This window comes from Aotus nancymaae, unplaced genomic scaffold, assembly GCF_030222135.1.
Source record: "Aotus nancymaae isolate 86718 unplaced genomic scaffold, 86718_ANA_hifiasm-v0.15.2.pri h1tg000009l, whole genome shotgun sequence".
Taxonomy (NCBI): domain Eukaryota; kingdom Metazoa; phylum Chordata; class Mammalia; order Primates; family Aotidae; genus Aotus; species Aotus nancymaae.
The window spans coordinates 6,146,852-6,152,047 of record NW_026988420.1 but is presented as its reverse complement, the minus strand read 5'-3'; the positions used below and the strand labels follow the sequence as shown (position 1 = coordinate 6,152,047).

At 52.0% G+C, this 5,196-nt stretch overlaps 1 pseudogene; it reads left to right on the top strand.

Annotated features, from left to right (window-relative positions):
* Positions 1–331: 331 nt before the first annotated feature.
* On the top strand, positions 332–3,960 carry LOC105710110 (E3 ubiquitin-protein ligase MARCHF2-like; annotated as a pseudogene).
* The last annotated feature ends 1,236 nt before the right edge of the window (positions 3,961–5,196 follow it).

The window sequence follows — 5,196 nt, the reverse complement described above, 5'->3', positions numbered from 1 at the left end:
CCTCTGCTAATAAGTTCTATTGTTTCTTTACAAAATATTTGTGTCAAGTGGCTGACAGAGAGCTTCTCTTCTTGTTGCTGCATTACCTGTGGTTACCATGGCTGTGTTCTGCCCATCTTGCTTAGATCCGCCTTGTCCATGAGAAGTCCTACTGGGATGCAGTGCAGTCTCACTCCCAGGTGCCTCCTGCAATTCCCCTTACTGGGTGGAGCCGGACTGGACCGGGAGAAGGGCTTGGGCGAACTGAGGGGCCTGCGGGGCCGCCCAGCCTCGGATCAGACTCCTGGGAATACGGGCCTTGGCCCCTGAGGATACGGGGCTCCCTGTGGCCATGAGGACGGGTGACTGCTGCCACCTCCCCAGCTCCCTGCGTGACTGCTCTGGCAGCCCTGCCTTCTCCAAGGTCGTGGAGGCCACAGGCCTTGGACCGCCCTATTATGTGGCACAGGTGACTTGGCGAGATGGCCGGCTCCTCTCCACCATCATCCGTGCCTTGGACACATCAAGCCACGGTGCCTTCTGCTGGATCTGCCATGAGGGCGTGAACGGGCAGTGCTTGCCGTCCCCTCGTGGCTGCACCCGCATGCTGGGCGCAGCGCACAGGAGTATCTGGAGAGGTGGCTTTCCTCATCTAACACCAGCTACTGTGAGCTGTGTCACATGGAGTTTGCAGTGGAGAAACGGCCTCGACCCCTCACAGAGTGGCGTCGGGAGAAGCGGATGCTGTGCTGCGACGTGGTGTTCCTCCTGTTCAGCAGCCGCCGGCCGCCATCTCCAGCTGACTGCGCCTGCACGGGGCCCAAGACCACTTCTGGCTCCACAGCCAGCTGGAGGCCATGGGTCTCATTGCTCTCACCATCAGCCTCTTCACTATCGACCTCCTCACTACTGTATTCCTCACCATCTATGTCATCCTCACCGTCTATGTCCTCACCATCAATGTCCTCCTGACCATCTGTGCCCTCACCATCTATGCCCTCCTCACCATCTATGCCCTCCTCACCATCTATGCTCTCATCATCTGTGTCCTCCTCACCATCTATGCCCTCCTCAACATCTATGCTCTCCTCACCATCTATGCCCTCCTCACCATCTATGCTCTCCTCATCATCTGTGTCCTCCTCATCATCTATGCCCTCCTCACCATTATGCCCTCCTCACCATCTATGCCCTCCTCAAAATCTATGCTCTCCTCATCATCTGTGTCCTCCTCACCATCTATGCCCTCCTCACCATCTATGCCCTCCTCATCATCTGTGTCCTCCTCACCATCTATGCCCTCCTCACCATCTATGCCCTCCTCACCATCTATGCCCTCCTCACCATCTATGCTCTCCTCATCATCTGTGTCCTCATCACCATCTATGGCCTCCTCAGCATCTATGCTCTCCTCACCATCTATGCCCTCCTCACCATCTATGCTCTCCTCATCATCTGTGTCCTCCTCACTATCTATGCCCTCCTCACCATTATGCCCTCCTCACCATCTATGCCCTCCTCAAAATCTATGCTCTCCTCATCATCTGTGTTCTCCTCATCATCTGTGTCCTCCTCACCATCTATGCCCTCCTCACCATCTATGCCCTCCTCACCATCTATGCTCTCATCATCTGTGTCCTCCTCACCATCTATGCCCTCCTCAACATCTATGCTCTCCTCATCATCTGTGTCCTCCTCACCATCTATGCCCTCCTCAGCATCTATGCTCTCCTCACCATCTATGCCCTCCTCACCATCTATGCTCTCCTCATCATCTGTGTCCTCCTCACCATCTATGCCCTCCTCACCATTATGCCCTCCTCACCATCTATGCCCTCCTCAAAATCTATGCTCTCCTCATCATCTGTGTCCTCCTCACCATCTATGCACTCCTCACCATCTATGCCCTCCTCACCATCTATGCTCTCCTCATCATCTGTGTCCTCCTCATCATCTATGTCCTCCTCATCTTCTGTGTCCTCCTCACCATCTATGTCCTCCTCACCATCTATGTCCTCCTCACTATGTATGTCCTCCTCACCATCTATGTCCTCACCATCTATGCCCTCCTCACCATCTATGCTCTCCTCATCTGTGTCCTCCTCACCATCTGTGCCCTCCTCACCATTATGCCCTCCTCACCATCTATGCCCTCCTCAACATCTATGCTCTCCTCATCATCTGTGTCCTCGTCACCATCTATGCCCTCCTCACCATCTATGCCCTCCTCATCATCTGTGTCCTCCTCATCATCTGTGTCCTCCTCATCATCTGTGTCCTCCTCATCTTCTGTGTCCTCCTCATCTTCTGTGTCCTCCTCACCATCTATGCCCTCCTCACCATCTATGCCCTCCTCACCATCTATGCCCTCCTCATCATCTGTGTCCTCATCATCTGTGTCCTCATCTTCTGTGTCCTCCTCACCATCTATGCCCTCCTCACCATCTATGCCCTCCTCACCATCTATGCCCTCCTCACCATCTGTGTCCTCCTCACCATCTGTGTCCTCCTCACTATCTGTGTCCTCCTCACCATCTATGTCCTCACCATCTATGTCCTCCTCACCCTCTATGTCCTCCTCACCCTCTATGTCCTCCTCACCATCTATGTCCTCACCATCTATGCCCTCCTCACCATCTATGCCCTCCTCATCATCTGTGTCCTCATCATCTGTGTCCTCATCTTCTGTGTCCTCCTCACCATCTATGCCCTCCTCACCATCTATGCCCTCCTCACCATCTATGCCCTCCTCACCATCTGTGTCCTCCTCACCATCTGTGTCCTCCTCACCATCTATGCCCTCCTCACCATCTATGCCCTCCTCACCATCTGTGTCCTCCTCACCATCTGTGTCCTCCTCACTATCTGTGTCCTCCTCACCATCTATGTCCTCACCATCTATGTCCTCCTCACCATCTATGTCCTCCTCACCATCTATGTCCTCCTCACTATCTATGTCCTCCTCACCATCTATGTCCTCACCATCTATGTCCTCCTCACCATCTATGTCCTCCTCACCATCTATGCCCTCCTCACCATCTATGCCCTCCTCATCATCTGTGTCCTCCTCATCATGTGTCCTCCTCATCTTCTGTGTCCTCCTCACCATCTATGTCCTCCTCACTATGTATGTCCTCCTCACCATCTATGTCCTCACCATCTATGCCCTCCTCACCATCTATGCCCTCCTCACCATCTATGCTCTCCTCATCATGTGTCCTCCTCACCATCTATGCCCTCCTCACCATCTATGCCCTCCTCAACATCTATGCTCTCCTCATCATCTGTGTCCTCCTCACCATCTATGCACTCCTCACCATCTATGCCCTCCTCACCATCTATGCTCTCCTCATCATCTGTGTCCTCCTCATCATCTGTGTCCTCCTCATCTTCTGTGTCCTCCTCACCATCTATGTCCTCCTCACTATCTATGTCCTCCTCACTATCTATGTCCTCCTCACCATCTATGTCCTCACCATCTATGTCATCCTCACCATCTATGTCCTCACCATCTATGCCCTCCTCAACATCTATGTCCTCTTCACCATCCAAGTCCTCCTCACCATCTATGCCCTCCTCACCATCTATGCTCTCATCATCATCTGTGTCCTCCTCACCATCTATGTCCTCCTCACTATCTATGTCCTCCTCACCATCTATGTCCTCACCATCTATGTCCTCCTCACCATCTATGTCCTCACCATCTATGCCCTCCTCACCATCTATGTCCTCTTCACCATCCAAGTCCTCCTCACCATTGTCCTCCTCACCATTGTCCTCCTCGCCATCGTCCTCCTCGACATCTATTTCCTCTGGACGCTGGTATCCTTTTGCTACCATTGCCAGCTGTCCTCCTAGTGGAGAAAGACGAACCGGAACAGACACCCTAAGATCTGGGAGGCTGACAGGGTGGGAGGTCCCCAGCATTCTATGCTGGCAGCTGGACTCCTGAAGAAGGTGGCTAAGGAGATGCTGCTGTGAAGGCAGGTCTCCCCGGGGCCTGTAGCAGAGACCTCAGAGGTAGCTGGTGATGTCCTGTCCTGTGGAAGGATGGAAATGGCCCGACACTTCCTACACAGCCTGAATGCTTCTTAGGCCAAGAGACACCACACGAAGCCTAGTCTGTGAACCTGAGTGAAGATACTTTCAGTTTTTTCATTTTTTTGCACACTGTTGTTCGTATTGAGGACAAGTGGACACAGTCCTGAGCTTCTGATGAAGCAGTCACTCTGATCTCATGCTGAGGTCCTTGTTTCACCTTCTGGGCCAGCAGCTGAGGCCAGTGTATCAAGGGTGTCCTTAGAGCTGGAACGTGTCAGCAAGCTTCTTGTGCGTCCCTGCACCTGGTAGGCCCGCTTTCCTGGCACCCTCAACTTTCTATAAAAGTTGCACTGTGTTTCGAAAACCCACCCCTGAATGAATAAAAGGAGCCCTGGCTGGCCAAAAAAAAAGAACTCTGATGCTGTGTGGGAGAACTCATGCTTCCCCAGAGCGGAGGGAGAGATACTTTGTCCCCACTACTTCTAGATTCTCTTTCCATTGTGTTTTGTTTTTTTTATTTTTATTTTTTCATGAGAGAAGACTATTCCAGTAATGTCAAGGAGATGTGCTGCTGGCATTAGGAGAGGCTGCTTCTGGAACAACCCTTACTAGGTTAATTGGAGTCAGGGTCAAGTCCTGACCTAAGAATGCCAAGAGACAGTAACAAACTGAAGGGGCTATTGGGATATGAATCAAGACACTCAGTCACTTAGGAGACAGAGATGGAGATTTTATTCTGAGGTCAATATTTTTAACAAGAAACAGAATCAGGCTGGGCATGGTGGCTCATGCTTGTAATCCCAATACTTTGGGAGGCTGAGGCAGGAGAATTGCTTGAGCCCAGGAGTTCAAGACAAGCCTAGGCAACACAATGAGATCCTGTCTTTACAAAACATAAAAATAAAAAATGAGCCAGGTGTCGTGGTGTGTGCCTGTAGGCCCAGCTACTCAGGAGGATGAGGCAGGAGGATTGCTTGAGCTCAGGAGTTATAGGCTGTAGTATGCTATGCCAATGGATGAGGTGTCTGTGCTAAGTTCCATGTCAAGATAGTGACCTTCTGGAAGCAGGAGACCACCAGCTTGCCTGCGGAAGGGTGAGCCAGCCCAGGTCAGGAAGGGAAAAAGTCAAAACTCCCACACTGGTCAGCAGATCAGTAATGGGACTGAGCTTGTGTA